Source organism: Patagioenas fasciata, chromosome 9 (genome assembly GCF_037038585.1).
Source record: "Patagioenas fasciata isolate bPatFas1 chromosome 9, bPatFas1.hap1, whole genome shotgun sequence".
Classification (NCBI taxonomy): Eukaryota; Metazoa; Chordata; class Aves; order Columbiformes; family Columbidae; genus Patagioenas; species Patagioenas fasciata.
Genome location: NC_092528.1, coordinates 14,444,346 through 14,462,096, shown reverse-complemented (window position 1 = coordinate 14,462,096; position 17,751 = coordinate 14,444,346). Strand labels below are relative to the sequence as shown.

At 37.2% G+C, this 17,751-nt stretch overlaps 1 long non-coding RNA gene across 1 annotated transcript in view; it reads left to right on the top strand.

Annotated features, from left to right (window-relative positions):
* LOC139828631 (uncharacterized) overlaps nt 1–17,751 on the top strand; it is a 201,637-nt gene that overhangs the window by 77,578 nt on the left and 106,308 nt on the right. The window contains exon 4 of the long non-coding RNA XR_011740486.1: nt 7,332–7,495. This is a non-coding gene — a long non-coding RNA (uncharacterized lncRNA). The remainder of the gene's footprint in view (nt 1–7,331; nt 7,496–17,751) is intronic.

Genomic DNA, 17,751 nt, shown 5'->3' with positions numbered 1-17,751 from the left:
AGGGAGCTGGTGGGGGGCGGTGATGAAGAAAAGATACTTTAAAAAAAAAAAAAGAAAAAAAAAGTCTGAATACAAGCACGTGGGCATATGAGTGTGTTTAAATACTCAAATGGCATATTTCTCCTTTGCATATTAATAAATTCGCATAAATATATTAAATGACACCTGCAAATAGAACTTTATTTTGAGTTATCACTTCCCTCTAGAAGAGTAGCATTTTTTGGAAGTCTTTAATATGTATGCATGAAAACTGGTCTGTTAATATTTTTCTCTAACATGTAGAATGTTTGGGTGTCAACTTTGCCAGTTTGTGCAGCATGTAATACCCATCTGGTAGTGGTTTGAACCGAGTTCCCATTATAATGGATAATTGTGGGAAGTAACTGTTGATTTTTGATTTCTTGCTGTCTTTGTTTCTGTGTTCCTTTTTTTCCTCGTCACTATGACATCTTTAGATGCTATGATCATTGTCTTTTCAGTTGAATGCTTCTGTATTATATCAAGAAAATCAAGTAGTTTTCTTCTGTATGTTAGGTAACTTTGGGTAATGTTAGAAGTCATGAATTTGACAAATTCAATTAAGCAAAAATTATAATGATGGTTTCTCAAAAAAAAAAAAAATTTGGCTGTGCAAGGGGTGCTTGTGTGTAGAAAAACTTCAAAGTAATAATATTGCCTCATCCCAAAGAAAACAGTGAATAACAGGAATGGCCACTTTAGCTTAATGATAATTCTAGAACAAAAAGTTAATTTTCCTCTTGCACTATTTTAAGTCTGTAGCAACTCCATCGAAGCAAAAGGAATTACTCAAGTTTTGTATGCTGACAATCTCTTCACTATTGCCTTTCTTCACACACGTTTACTGGGGATTTCTTCACAAAGCTCAGTGACTTCAAGCAATGTCCATGGGAAGAGAGGGCTCTTGTAAACTGTGAGAGTACAAAGAGGGCATCCAGGGACAAACTGGTTATCTCTGGTTTTTCAGCACTGCTTGTCAGAGCACCAAAGCTCTATTATAGGCGAGGGAGTGATACTAATACATGATAGCAACTGGAGTAGGTTTTTGACCCACTGTGGAGTAAGTGCTGCATTGTGCTTGTAGAAGTTGCTTGAAATCTGTGGAGTCTTTCACAAGTGCAACTGAAAAGAATTTCTCTCACCCCCTCTGTCCAGCATGAAAGTTTAGAGTCAGAGTCTCAATGTGTTAGGAATATGAATTGTGATTTCACATAATGTTTTGATGTGTGTTCATCTCAATGGATGAAGTTATGTTTTCGTTTTGGCCTTGAGTTTTTGTTGTCTGGTATTTGCAAACAGTGATTGCTTTCATGAAGGTGTTTTTTCTAAATCTTGTGCTACTGCAAAATCTGTCTTTAAGTTGGAAATTGTTTTCCTCAAAATGTTATTAGGGTGTTTCTGGATCTGTGGGTGTTCAACTCAGATTCTTGGCAAATTTGCTTCAGAGGCTGTTTTACCCTCCTGTGGGAGTTCAGAATTTGGGATGATTATTGGATTTTTCCTTTCTGACTCTGAAAGAGGGAACGAAACAACAGAAGTGTTACTTTTGAGGGCACAGCTCTACTGGTAGTCCCATAGAGAGAGAGAGGAAAAAAGCTCTGCTTTCCAATGACTGCCATAAGAAGACTTTAAAATTCTGCCTCTCATCCTGGAGTGTTACAGGAGATGTGGAAGAATGGTGGCTTTTTTGGGCTTTTTCAGTTTGGTCTTTGTTTGTCTTTTTTTTTTTTTTGTGTGTGTGTGTGTGGTTGGTTTGTTTAGTTTTGTGTGTGTAGTTCTTTTTTTCCTCCTCTTTTCTTCTTCCTTAAAGTTCTCTGCATATTTCATGCAATGCTGTAAATCTTGTGGTTTGTGAGAAGAAAGTTCGTGTTTCAGTGCAGACAAAGCAACTAGGTAGGGAAGGGCCTGACTGCATTAAAAATTGAACCGTTGTAAACTTTATCTTGATAGACATATAAAAAAATGAACCAAAAATGACTTAATGTGTTATCCCTCTCCTCATCTGTGAAGCTAGTATTGACACCTAATGATTCTGAAATGTTACACAGCATAATCAGACTTTTTCTTTGGCTTAGTTGGGCAGTGGGAATATAAAATAAGGAGATCCAAGGATATGAGGAATGTCATGCTTTTGAAAAGTGCATCGCAAGTAACATGATTCTAGCTTATGCTATGGAGCAGCGTGACAAAATGGCCCTAAGGGACATGAGAAATCCCATCCCGAGGAAAGCCGATGTCGCCGCTGCTCCCAGCTCTAGCCCTGGTCAGACGAGGGGCGATGGCAGCGGAGGCAGAGGGGGGTCTGCATGCGGGGAGCTGCCGGTCCCCTGGCTGTCCTGGGGCTGCTGACAGTAACTTGCACCTCGAGAGCAGGGCTGTTTCTTCTTTGAGAGTTGGCGCTATCAGTAATACTCTCATGCTTCTCCAGCTAGAAAAATAAAAGATATCAAGACACACCTGTACAGCAATGATTGCTAGAAAAATCTTTGCACCCTACCCTCCAATTTACGCAGAAAATTTGGTGTTCCATCAAAAACTGTTTCTGGACAGGTGACGAGCACGTAGGTTTAAAAGGCAACAGTAGGCACATGGGAGATCCTTGTTTCCAAGTCTCCTGAATAATCGCTGTCCCACAATTTATCATGGGACTTCTAAAACGTGTATTTTTGGAGGCCATGAAGAACAGCAGAGGTAATATGAAGTGTTATGATCTTTTGAATTATCTATCTAGTAGAGATTTTTAATTTAATTTTTTCAAGTGGTGATTTCTTTGGTTTCAAGATTCCATTTATATCTGGCGTACTGTGTACTAAGTCATTTAGGAAAACCAGGAGATGGATGTAATCTCAGAGCTTATGTAGGAGAAAGTGCACAAGTAGTTTTTCTATGAAGACGTTGGCATGTATTAAATGATGTGTTGGACAATATAGGAATCATAAGAATGAACTCTAAGTAGCCTGTGATCTTAATGGAAAAATTGTGAAGCATGTACCACGTTGTACTCATGGGTGTCTTTTGTTATGCTTTATGTTGTAACTGATACCTGGTGACCAAGGAAACTGGTTTCCGCTGCCTCTTGAGGATCAGTTCCTAGCAAATAAATGATTCCCTTCATTTTGCTTTTGTGGGGTTTTATTCTTGTGTTGTTTTGTGTGTGTGTGTGTGTGGTTTTTTTTTTCCCCTTGGTTTCTTTTTTCTCAACTGTTCAGATACTAAAAGCATGAAGTATGCAAAGAGATTGCACTGAGTAGATGATAAACTTCTGGAAGAACTGTTTACAGGGTCAAGCTCTCTGCTTTTCATGCATATGTACAATTCATATTTGGGTGTGAAATGCTAAATAACTTTGCCTAAGAACCCTAATATTCCTAAAACTGGGTAAAGTTTTGCCATCTCTTCTTTGGTTAGAAAATTGTTATGTCTTAAGCATCTTTCTTTTCAATTTAAATCTAGGTTTTTGTCTTGTATGTTTTAGATTTAGGGATGAGGGAGGGAGACATCTAAGCCCCTTGTGACAACCATCTATTCTGCATTTATTAATTACTTTCCTTTAAAATGAGGGCGTTATGACACTACCTTGGACAAAATGTCTAATACCTGGATGGTTAAGTGTTTGCTGAGACTAGTATTTTAGTTAATTCATTATTTTGAAGCATCTACCACATGTACAGAACCATAACACCTGAGGGTAGTTGTGGTGTTTTGTGTGAAGCAGGACACGCAGTCCCAGGGTGATTTCACACTGGCTGGGAATGGGAGCCTCTTTCATTGAAGTGGTACAGGGACTGTTGCCTCTAGAAGTGACAGAGATGAGTGGCCTGATAAGTAAAATTATCATGGAGAAGGAAAAATAAAATGAGTTTAGCAGACTGACTTGTGATAACCTTTCATATTGGAATGCCAGGATATTGAGAAGGAGAGGACTTCTGTTATGGAGGCTCAGAGCACATCACATCAAAAGACTGATACTAGGTTTTCTGAGTTTACTTTAAACTGTTTAGTTTTTGTAAATGCCTTTACTCGTCAGATACGGTTATACTGAACCAGTGGCATTTCAATTATATTTTCAACAGTTCAGATATTCATGCTTATGTCTTTTGTGCCAAAAGACTGTTTAAACAGGTATTTTTCTGTATGTTGGCATTACTCAATGAGCAGTAAGTCATGATTTTTATAGAGTAATTTTCTTGTTGAAAAAGGGAATGAGAAGGGTTTTTTTGGAGTGGCAAAAGTTTTTCGATTTTTTTTATTTTCAGCTTTAGTTGAAATAAAAAACTTTGTTTAGTGTCACACTGAGATTTAAACACACAGAACTGAAAAGGTATGAATGACTCTATTAAACAGATACACTTTAATTTTTCATAAACTTTTCAGTATGATTATAATTACAAACGGATGAACTTGAGCATGCCATTCAGTATCAAAGATTATGCTGCTGGCAAGGTAACTTTTCCCTGCAGCTGCAATACAATAAGGGGTTTTACTTGTCTGTTACAAGAACTTTGGCTGATTTCAGGGACCCAGTTATGTGACTGAATTCTGAACATTTTGGTACTGTGAAGAATCTGGAGTCTGTAACAGCCTCTGTTAGGCAAAACCAAGGTTAATGAGAGGAAGCTTTCTAACTCTTTCTGTTCTGCAGATTAAATGGAGATGTGTTTTCTGTTCTAGGTTGGTGTCCTAGATGTCCATTTGACTCAGGGAGTTGTGATTAGGTTGCCTCCAGTGTGAATATTGCTGAACTTGACAGCATCTAAAGACTATTTGGTGGTGTGTATGTGGAATGAACTTGGAAAATTTTGCTTTTAATGGATAGACATCCGTGGTACAGGAGCAGTATTCACAATTGGAAGTTTTGTTGGCACTTGTGATGCAGGCACAGAGTGAATGAAAATAAGCATCCTGCTGACCTCTGGTTGTAATTCTTTGAGTCAGGTCTTAAATGCCTGAATGAGGGAGTAGTGTTGGCTTCCCCTGTTTTGTACTCATTTGGGAATCTCCATCTCTAAGGCCCCAGTTAGGCATATGTCACATGATACTTACCCCAGATAGGGATTCCCTTTGCCTGATGGAATATTCCAGCAAGGGGGTTGTATGGATTCAGAAAGTTGAATACTTAAAGCAAATGTCAGAATTTTTGGCAGCTTTTTTTTAAGGCAGCTGATTTTTGTTTCCTTGCTGGTAGGGTATGATTGGCTGGTGCTCCGCTTTGGGAACACAACAGTATCATGAAGTAGACATTCCTGTGTAGTTAGATCCAGGGCCCACCAATAACAGAAAATCAAAGACAGTAGCACCAGCAACTAAAGCACTTTCTGCTTGTCAGGCTGCTAGTATTTTTAGGAAGCTAAAGGAATCTGGCTTGTCATCTAATGCGTTGATCCATTGCCAAATGTCAGGTCCCCTGACCAGCCGCCCAAGTCATTCTACCAACTGTTGTCCTCCCTTGCAGAAAGTGGAATGCACTGAAGTCGGCAACTTGATGAAGAATTAACAGCCTCTGCCAGCATGCTCTAATTAAACAGCTATGTAGACAACAGCTGTGAAAAATTCATCAATCACAGAATGTTTATTATTGGAATTAAAACATCTCATAACTAATGCATAGATTTGCATTGATTACCATCTCCTAGAAGGAATAAATGGTGCCAGCTTACTGTGCCTGGGCATTTTGAACATTTCTATTGCACTGTCACCCATCTGCCTCTGGTTTGTGAACCGTCATTGAAAGGCTGATCAGCTTCTTTGCAGCAAGTCAGGATCTACATCTGTAGAACCATGATGCTGAGCACTACAAGGAACTTTAAATTCACTTTGTCATGTGGTCCGCCAGGTATTTCTGTGTATCAATCTTTTAGGCACTTGGACAGGACTCTGGATTTGTTCACACTTGAGCAAACCAGAAGTAATGCAGCAAATACTAGTTTTGTTGTATTGACTTATAACCATGGGTAGCTCAGGAACAAGATCACAGTGAGCTGCCCAATTTCAGTTTCTCCTAGTATTCTGCTATCTCATCTAACAGTAGTGGCAATTGCATGTATCCTCTGTTAATAGAAGGTGTCTTCCTCTTGTAGTATATGTGGCAATCAAGCTATTAGGAAACTCAATATACAAAACATTTTCTAAGCTGTTTGAAGATGGTCATATCAAATATGCTCACGTGCACTCACATTCAATGCAATGTATTTGTGTTGGTAGTAGCAACATTTTGCCTGGTTTAGAAGCAAACTTGTATTTTTTTTGTCAATATTTACAAGGACTTATGCATATGAGTACAGATGCAGGTCTGAAGCCTTTGATCTGTGTGTGCAGGGCCAGTACAAGGCCTGAGGTCCCACTTAAGCCCTCAAAACCTTGGTGGTCTGCCTTAGAACCATTATATCCAACGTGAATGGAACAAATCTTAGTGTCAGAACTCTAATACAATGTCCTTCTCCATGACACAAAACTAAGCAGAAAAGAGCAAGCAGGAGGTTGATTCCAAGGTTCTGAACCTGTGATGTCTCACATGATCTTCAGTGCTTATGAAATGGTACTTGTGGAATCACACACACACACTCAACAAGCTGGGAGTAAATGCTTTTCCTCATCTATTAAAAAGAAATGCTTGAAAATGTTCAGTGCCACTGAGAGTTTGAAAAAATGTATCGGTAGGTAGGCTGAAAAAATTAGAAGACTTGTAAATGAGAGAAATTGTAGTATTTCAATCTGATTAAAGAAAAAGCCTGGAATTCAGTCCTGGGATGTTTTTATGACATGATAAGCAGTAGCATTTGTATTTGTCTGTGTTAGGATGTCATTCTATCTTGTAGCACCACAGAAATACGGTTATCTCAGAGGAGGTTGATTAGATGGCTTTAAATCATAAAATTAAAACCAAGTATGAGATATGGTGCAGGGATCTAAACTTTGGATTCCTGCCAGACAAGGTTACCAGACAATACTTCATGGCTATAAGAGAAACTGGTTTGGTTTGTATGTTAAATTAACTTTAGGTCAAACTTAAGTATACCCACAGCGTGCAGACATATTTCATGAGACATTGTAAACAATTATGATTTTATATGATTAAGAGGAAGTAAATAGCAGGGGTTTATGAATTACCAAGACTTCTTGTGTCAAGAGATGAAGGCTATAACCCTGTCTAGAAAAGAACAGAAAAGAATCTCATCCTGTCTTAACTAAATGATTTAGGTGGCATCCATGGCAGCTGAAGGAATTCAAGAAGTTGAGGATCCCGTTCTCTAACGGACATGGCGAACAGAGTTCACTCAACTAAGTGTAACATGTTTTTCTCTTTCTTTTGACAGGCACTTTCCTACGCACTGAGCACAACCCAGACCTTCATGAATAGTCTGTTTACTAAGATACAGAAAAAGAACCTTTCCAATGGGTCTTTCACAGGTTCTGCCGTCAGATGCTTTTCTTCTTTCACACAGGCTTGATCCTAAAGTTACTGTTGCCTTCAGGAAAGGTAAGACTTTGGATTTCTTGCTCTGTTGTTGCATTGTTTTTTTTGCTATGGCTATTTTTTTTTCCTCATGAGAACAAATTGGGCATGTCCTTGCATTTGCTACAAAGTACTACTGGGACTGGCAGCAGCAAAACAAGGTAAAATATCAACACAAACAGTTAAATGTTTATTGATACAAGCTGTAAATGCTTCGTGGTATTTTGCAAAAACACATGAAGATTGTAGTCATGGCCAAGCTGAATTTCCACTGACATGAACAGATGAGCTGGCAAAATGTGCCCTGGTAATTAAGTATATTCACTTTCTAGCTTTGTAGCAGTACAGAATTTGTTAACTAGAGCATTCTTACTGTATGGTGGTGAGATAGGTATACTAAGCTGCTGTACTTGGATGTTGTGATCAAACTAGGGTAATTAATTTCTGACGTAAAGATGCCTTTCTTAAACTGCTGTGTCACGTGGAGGGTATCCGTGCTGAAGCCACTGCACATAGGTCTCAAGATGCCCAAAAGCTTCATGTGTTCTGGAGGACAAGAGGGAGGTCTTAGAATGTGTCAGCTTTTACTGCGCTGAAGTGTTTGACTTTACTGCCATACTCACAATATTTTTTCTGTTTAGGATGAGTAAGGAATACTATTAATTCAGCAATAAAGTTAATTAGCACAGACTGTAAATGTTTATATTTTTTTAATAGCAACAAATGCATTAGAAGTGACTCCCATGTTTGTCTATTGTAAAATCCCGCTGTTAATTTGTAATGTAGCTTTTTCTTATGATGGCTGTTGGCACTGTAAAAGGAAAAATATTAATTTGGTGTTAATTGTGGAATAACCAGCCATGTAAAGTGCAATAAAGCTGCTAAATTTTTAACTAGGACATGTGAAAAAGGTTAAACATATTACACGTATATTGATGGATTTTGAACTAGTTAATGTACTCTTTATTTACTTTTGGATATCTGCTTTTTTACACTTCTCAAATCTGAAATAGCATGTTTTTCATAAATATGGATTCACTATGTCTAAGCTCTAGGTACACTATAATAATTGTTGGCTTTTGAAATTGAAATGTGTAGAAAATAGTATACTTCAGGTTTTATCTATTGGATTGAATATAACCTCACAGATGCGTATGAGAAATTGATAGCAAAATTCAGTTAAATTTTGAGAAAGTTACAGGATTTGTATAGTATTATTTGTGGCAAGTACTGTCTTTACAGCATTGTAAATATACCTAATAGTGTTTCAAAGTGAATATTTGTCAATATTTGAGCTAAAATACTGAAATCTGGTTTAGTTTACCCCTTTGCTTTATGCAGTTCTGTGTGGCTATTCTTACTTCAGATTAAGCGTATCCTAATTAACAAGTTCTCTTGTTAGTTAAATTGTCATTTATGGATCGCTCTTACATACAAATGAAACATAAATTTGTATTGAAATAGCACATTCTGTGAATGAAGAGCTGGCTTATAGTCCTGCTTCATGCAGGACATGCTTTTTGTACCAAACTGATTCCCATTTACCTAAATGAGGAAAGCTCAACCGATTCAGGATTAAGACAGATACATAGTAAGGAGGGAATTGGGTTGTGCGATTTCTGCTTTGAGGTGTGTTAGAAAATACATTTCAGAGAAAGAGCAAGAGAACTGAGAGCATGTCTGAATTTCTGGAATGGGAAGCTGCAGTGGGTGTGGAGGGCAAAATATTCTGGAAATGACAAAAACAAAAAGTATGCAAAAGGCCAGGTGAGGGGGATGGTAGGTTTTATGGGTAGAAAGAAAACTTACATATACCTAATTCAGTTTACACTGGAAAACGGAGGAATTGCGATCTCATACTGTCTTTTTGCCTTTAATTTTGAAAATGTTTTGCCCTTGGGTATTGTGAGAGAGAAATCTCTGCTTTTAGTACCTTAATCAATGGTGTCTTGTTTTCTGCCACTACATTTTTTTCATAGTCTTTTCAGCCTTGACTGCTGGTCAAACTTTATTGAGCCTCTTAAATTGATTAAAAGATTTCCAATTTTGCAACATCATCTCTAATGCAATGAATCCAGTGACCTAACCATCTTTTCAGTGTTATTTCCATCTCAAGAAGTTTGGAAGAATATCCAGCTGTTGATATGCTGGATTCGATATTGGCAATATATTCATGAAGAAGCAAATATGACACGAAGAGCACTGAACTTTTTTTTTTTGAGAACAAGAGGAAGACCTTATATTCACAATCATATGTATTGCTGGAGACACTGAAATGTCACCATAAAAGCTGAATATGATTTGCTTGAACAGCAACAGCTCAGCTTCTGAGAAGATTTGGCTTGGGTATGAAAATCAGAGCATCTACCACACATTTTTCAGGATTTTCTGTGCATAAAGCATGCATTTTCTGAGGTTCTCCAAGTAATATGTTATTTTTTTAATCAGTGTTTCTCTATACACACATGATCATTTTTGGACTTTTATCTTTACTTCCATATACAGTACTTATAACTTGGGCTCCTTAAAAAAGTTTCCACTCCAGAAAACAATTAACTTGCTTATTGATGAAATAGTGTCTTAGTGAGAAGGATTTTCTTTTGTTTATCAGCCATTGCCTTCTTTATGATTTTCATGAAGGTATTTGCAAACGTCGCGTTAAAGCAAGAGATCCAAAAGAGTGGAAAGGCCTCCTCTGATCTAACAATCAGTGAAGCCAACTGGACTCTTCACTGACTCATTAAGAGTTCATTCCAGTTGGAGTAAAATAACATGTAAAGCTATGGGTTGTGTTTTCTTATATTTAAAAGATTAGACACAGATCTGAGACAGGCAAAGTTACTTAATGTTTGCTTGGATGTTAAAAAAACCTAAAAATATCCCTGGAGTGTTATCTGCATTCAGTTTCACTGTTGCTGTCGGGCTGGGGAAGAGGATTAGGGAAGGAGAAGAAGAGAGGAGCAGAACACCCTCATGTTCCATTTTATCCTTGTTTTCAGACTCCTACCAAAGGCTGATCTCCACCAGCCTTAAGTGAATGTCTGAGTCCTTAATAAAAGGGGTTAATTTCATGAGGTGGGGCAGCACTTAGTGATTATAGAAATAGGTGTGTGTTACTGAGGAAAGGTCGGTGCAGTATTTAGTCATGGCATGGACTTTTAAACTATGTGCCAAACTGGCAAGAGGCAAGGTAGAAGTGTCCACAAACATCTGACATCTTGTGATTTCTACCTCTGGTGCCAGTTGCTCTCTGCTTTAATAGATAAACATAGGACTTGTTCCTCATGCTGTTACTCGGTGTTTTCCCATTAACTCAATGGTTTTTTATCCGTTTCTCTTTTTCTTGTAATAAAACCTTACACAATTTTAGGAGAACTTGTCTAACAACAGCTCAGCATGATTGCTTCAGATAGCAGACGTGGCATTCCCATACACCTCAGATGTTGGTTTTGTGACTGAGTTTGGGACACACAATTTTATTCACCCAAAAGAAATTAAGCTATTGATAGTGACACAGAAGTTGGTGTAGTATGTGTGGATGTACTTGCAGAACATTGGACATGTATCTCCAGCATCCTCTTTTGTCCTCTATTGTGATAAACTTGTATCAAACGGGTTTTACCCTTCTATTAGAGAACACATACAGCAGATAACTTGTAAGGAAAAGTGAACCGTGTGTGAGTCTTTCACATTCCATAATTTAGTGCTTGAAGGGGTTCAGAGAAAATAGTTAAAGGCTTGGGGAATATTCAAGAAAATAGGAAAAGACATTTAAGAGTATTGAAAGCAAATTCCTGGAATGAATTTTGTTTGTGATTTGAAATCTGCTCTTTTGCTTTAAAATTATGACCAGGTGATCATGAAGGTGTTATACCTTCCAGTAAAGTACTCTGAGAAATGGTTACTTGTGTTCAGTTAATGCAGTGTCATTACTCCATTGAGTCTTTCCGATCATAAAAGGCAAGATGGGAAGAGGTTGATGCTGGGATCATGTGTTTGATGACTTTCTGGGTTTGGTGACAGAAGCTTTGCTTCCTGCCCCCGCACATGAGCTCTCACAGCGTGTGTGGATGGTACACGCCTGTCAGGAGACTGTTGTTCTTCACATTATTACCTCTGCATTTTGGTCCTGTTTGCAATCACTTGGATTTCTTATTAATCAGTGTATTAATGGCAAAGCCAGTCTCATTTCAATGTCCCAGGCTGTTTATTGCATTGCTTTCTCTGTGCCCTTAATTCCTGCAGTACTGTTGATGCTGGTTTTGCTCTTTTGTTGTCTTCCATGGAGAATAGTAGGCTCTCACCTCTGCTCACTATATATTGGAATTAAAATGGTGATATGATACTTCACGCATAAAATGTGTGTATCCAGATATTTCTGTCCTCCAGCTCTGTGTCAGGTTCTGTTGCCTTTAGCTATGTTTCCCTTGAAACAAGTTTATCAGCAAAATCTATTCAATCTATCACAAAATTGTAAAAGTTTAATTCTAAAGTTTCAGTTTTATAGATTTAAAACATAAATAATAGCACAATGTCATTACACAGTGTGTTATTACCTGCATTTAGGCTTAGAAAAACAGATATTTGGCACAACTGGGAAGAATAATCATAAACCTATTGTTATTAAAATGCCTTAACGTATTTTCAGAGAGGATCTCCCATTCACACATAGGTGTGGTTGTACTTGTCCTGAGCAGGCGATGTTTGAACCCATGGGTAGCAAATGAAAGGGAAAGAAAGTACTTTCTGCCTTTAGTAGTAAGAAGTTTTATCTCCTGTTTGAAAACTCTATAAACACATCCATCAAGCACTCTGACAGGGAAATTAAATTGGGTTACAGCACTGCAAGAAGTCCAGATTATGTTCCTACTGAGCAGTAACAAATTGTGGTGAACTTTATAAAAAGTTTCTTTCTGTTTTTCACAAAATAATGCAGTATAGAGCTAGTCAGTGGTCACAAGAGACACTGGGGAAACTTCTGGAAAAACTTGGTATTCCTTAATAATGAAATGAATTTATAGATGTTTTCCTTTCCTGCAGAACCACTTGTGTTGTCTGCTCCTTTAAAAGCACACCAAACCTGCACAAGGCACAATTTGCTTTATTTACTGCAAAATGAAAACAATTAAATTGCTTTTCTGACCACAAGGAAGACCACATAGTTGCGTCATGCTTGTGGTGGGTCACCATTAACTTCCACTGAACATGGTAAGAGATGCAGGTATTCTGCTGGAGGTCACAATGGAACTCTAATTCCCACCCTGTAAATTTTACTCCAATATTCAAATAAAAACATTTTAATTCAACTTGCCTTATATATGCATTTCAACTTGACTGGCACTTCAGTAACCTTTCTTTTGTCGATCTAGAAAGGAACTGGGATCCATGTGCCTTTGAACTCAGTGCTGTTCAGATCTAGACCCACAGACTGTCTTTGCTTTTCTCTCTATGGTTTCATCCTGGCTCTGAATACCCTCCAACTTCAGACCCATCTCTAATGGCAATGAGAAGCTGTGGCTGCTTGAAAATGGGTCCAAAGGTTTTTTCAAAGCTTTGTGAACTTCAGCCAGTCATTCCATTAAAATGAGTGTCAGGTTTTTTGACAAAATCTGGAACAGGGAAAGGTTTCTGGTGTCAGGTTTGTTTGCATCCTTCTGAAAAACCTTTGCATTCATATGGAAAATTAATATTGTTTATACATTAGCATGTATCTAGGTATGGGTAATTAAGTAAAACCTTCAGTATGTGCAACCCAGGTGTTTTAAAAAAAGACTTTTTTTTCCTTCTGTAATTTTTCATTGTCTCTTCCAGAATAGTTACATTTAACTACACAGCCTGGACTATTTCTAAATAATACCTACACATTCTTAGACTACAAAGAAAAATAAAAAAGGGAGAGAGATTCCCTTTCATTTGGATGTTCCTCTTACAGCATGAGCATTAAAAGCCATTGATCTCCGACTGTCTTGCTGATATGAAAGTTAAGCGACCTTTTAAAAATAGATACAAATGAATGCAACTGAAAAATAAAGGCGAAAGTTTATTAGACAAGGACAGCTAATGCTGTTTAATGAAGTATGGCATTCTGATCTGTTCTAAAAGCCTTGTTCTTTCTCAGTAAGCAGTACAAGTAAAATGTTTTTCTTACAGGCCTCTGCTTTACACATTGCACGCTTGCCTTAAGGGATTCAAAACCTAAATAAACCTTAACTCACAAAAGATGTAAGTATGAGAAATCTCATCCTTCTTCTGGAATGGCTTAGGGGCTGATTGTTTATTTAACAAGCTGGTGCCCTGATATTGCCATTGACACACTTTGACAAAAACCCCTCACAGGCATTTAAAGTTGCAAAAAGGAAGAAAATTGGAAAGAAAGATGCGAGTCAATGTGCAAAGCCACAAAGGTCTGCTGACCTAGGTGTTTTCAATATTTAGTAACTATATTTAAAGTTTCAGAGCTAGACTGATCTCGGAGAGCAGTCGGTAATGTTCTGATGCAGTCAAACAAAATGAGATCTCCCTGTGAGTTTATGCTTGCTTGCGCTAGGTACAGGAACGTACTCTGGGAAGAAGAAAATCACATCTATGGAAAGACCCGGAAGAGAACTTAGAAAAATCCTAACAGACTCAAGTGGAATTTAGATAGTGCGTAGGCTTTGTGCCAGCTCGTAAAAGGCGAATGTATTTTATCCTTAGATGTCAAAATCTTTGAGTGGCTGAGTCTGGGAGTTTTGTTCTCTTCACTGAGGCAGCTGGAGGTTGCGGTACAAGGCAGGTGTAGATGCTGACACAGCAGCCCTACAATTAGCACTTCCCAGTGGACATTAAGTGCCAAACCCAACTGAGAGAGCCAGTGCAAAAGTTGATGTTTTGCCTATGTTTTTTTTTTTTTTTTTAATGCTATTTTGAAACACTAATGTAAAACGCTTTTCATTGCTGCAAGATTTCCTTCCTACTAACTAGAGTTTTCTGGATACAGAATTTCATCCAATTTAAAGAACTTTTTTTTAACTAAGAAGTGCTGGCTATCCATCAGGGAAGGGTTTGTCCTCTGTCCAGTCCTTATCCCTTTTCCCTTTTCTTATATCCACTTTGGTTTTTTTTAATCCCAAGGTGCAAGAAGAGGGTCTATGGAACAAACTGAAGAATGGGGAAACAGTTGGGGAAAAAATATCTTTTTATATGTTTTGGAAGCAAATAGGAAAGAATGAAAATAGTGTTTTCTCATTAATTTACATCACTATTTATTTGTACAGACAGAAGGAATGGGGGAAAAGGAAGGTAAAGAGATTTCCTTTCATGTTGTCAGTTTTTTCTTATGAGTTTCTCCAACTGTTTTCTGTTAGACTAAACTATCACGTTTCCCCAAATGAGATTTCCTATGCTTGTCTTATTCCAAGTCACAGCAGGCTCTTCAACAATCATTTCTTGATTTCCTGTTTCTGACATTGTAAAACTTGGATTTTACTGTAACCATTATATTAAGATTCAACCTCAAATCTTCAAAAAAATCAAAGTTTTCAGTTTCTTATCATGTACCTGGGATGTTTATGATTTTTAGAAAGCACTATTTCAATATGAAATATTGAAATGTAACCAGACAAATTATTGAGGTTTGTCAATGACAGGGTTAGTAAATCTCCTGATCAAAAAGAAATTCGAGCATATGATTCTGAAACGTGCAAACAGATTCTATCAATAAAGGGTATGCATTTAAGAGGACAGACATTGTAATCAAATTCTACTTCATGGTGTCCTGATGTTTGTTTAAATTTAAGTAATCATTTGTAATTGACCCAGACTTGCCTAAAACTATCTCAATTGCAGGATGGAAATCTGGAAGGAGTATAGGCCTATGTTATTTTGCATATTGTCTAGAGTGGGTGAATTCAGACCCCCTGAATATTTTTTTTTTTCCTTATTCTGTTGTTTTCAGCCCTGTGAAAACTGTCAGTAAGTACAAGTGGAAAAGAATAAAAGAAAGAGGAACCAAAGTTTGATTTTATTTCAGTTAAAGTTTCATCTGAAATAATTCACTTTACCCTTTTTACGTTAAAAAAATTACCTTATTCATGGAAAGATACATTTAAAACATAGTTTAAAAGGTGATATTTGTTAAAATACAGCATACAGGTATATCCTAAATCGGAATAGACCCCAGCATCTTGCACTCTCCTCAACGAAAAATCTTGCTCCTCCTTACTTGCTCTACCCCTAGAGAAGAATGGACTTGGAGTGGTGAGAGAAATTTTATTTTGACTTTCATTTTTTCGAACAAATGGTGGTATCTCCTGTTTACATTAGTTTGAATGGAAAATAAAATTTGTTTCATTTCATAAGGTATCATTTTTCCTAGATAATATTTTATTTTGAGAAGTTTTGCCTCCGGTGTTTTTCTGATTTGCTGAGGGGATTGGGAGGGAGTCAAGCAGGAAAATAAGGCAGAGACACCTGTTTTAATGAAACCTTTCCAACCAATCCTGATACGCCTACAGTCTTTTCTAGATTTGATTTTTTTTTTTTTTTTTTAAAACGAGTAAGGGATTCTCCCTCATATCTACATTTGTAATTTCATGGTGTTTGACTTATTAACTAATGCACACAGCAAATTTTTAATTTTCAATACTTGGTCGCTAAAGATGAAATGGGTCTCATGGAGTAACTGCAATATGAGCTTTAAATTCCAATTAAAAATCATCTTATCAACACCACATTTCACACTGTATAGTTCTGGGTCTGATATTTTCTGAATTGGTTACGCTAGATTACTTTATAGCACTTTGTGATTGAGAGGGAGCATGACTTTTTTTTTGAACAATTTCTTTTGCACAGTAGGATGACTTAAATTAATGTGACTGACATCCTCTTAATACGCTTAAAATCTTTGGAACAATTTATCTGAAACGTGAGCATTTCAATTCTGATTGGATCAGACGAACAGGGAATAAGTTGGGTGTGCTGGATATACAAACATATTCACATAGCTGCTTCTCTTAAATCCTGATCCAAGGTATATCTAAGCACGTGTTTAAACTTAGCATATGAACATTACTGAATCAAATGGGAAAGTTCTGACCCAGAAGAAACTGTCACACCTCACAGAAACAAAAGTGAACCAAGAATTTACCAAATTGAGTAAATTTTCAGGTGCCTAAATGTTTGAGAGAAACATTTGTGAAACAGATGAGGAGAAAAATATTGCTATGGCTGACATTCTGCCAGGTGAGGGATCTTGCATGTATAAAAAGACAATTAATATCAAACATGTTTACCCTGGACTAAAACCTAGAACTAAACCCTAAATTTTACCCTGGACGAAACCTTAAAAAAGGGATTTCCTTGGCAATGTTACTATTAATCTGCAGCTTGTAATATGCTGTTTACTTGTGCAGGGAGTCTCTTGAGTAGAGTACCATTGCCACGCTCCTCCACAATCACTAATTTGATTTTCTTAATATATTTTTTGTAAAAATTGTGCTTATGGATTTCTAAGCACCTATCTGTTGTATCTGGACAGTAAAGTAGCACTAGCATTATAAAAGAAAAATTGGAAAATAGTAGCCAGTAAACAAAGCATCAATCCAACAAATGAGATAACCACCTTTTTAAAAAATTGTGTCCTCCTGGCTGTTGAGTGTGCACCTGTGCTGAGTCAGCATCCCCCAGGGTGGCAAATGATGTGTAGAACAAACTGCCCAGAAAAATTAAATACTTGTGTAAATGGATGTGTTCTGAACTATCCTCTAGTTGTACAGCAGTATTTACAATATATTGCTTTTAAAATGTACTGTCACAAGGAAATAGAAACAAATTTGAGTAGCAATGCACATGTGCATCCTATTAAAATACCTGTGTGAACACTGGCATGGTCAGACTCAAATGAAGCCACAAGGCCTTGTATTTGTCTATCTGAGATGTGAAAAAGTCAAACTTCTAGCCTAGTGATTAATTGTTGAAGTTGTGAAAGTTATTTTAGACAGTTATCAGACTTGTTCAACAGCATTCCTTTAAGAACTTGCATCCTAGTGCTTCAAGATGCAGAATTTCAAGAGCCTACAAGAATATACAAAAACTACTCTGTTACCCTCTAGGTATGCTTTTGCCTTAAAGATGACATTAGAGCTTCTTAAATTAAGAATAGATCATCACTTTGAAGAAACAATTTATTCCCTAGACACTCAAAAAATACAATTGCATGTGGAATGCTCAAAGTGAGATATGCTATTGTAGATGAAACATTTTCTAGTGACAATGTGCGTTCTTCTGCAGAAATAATACTT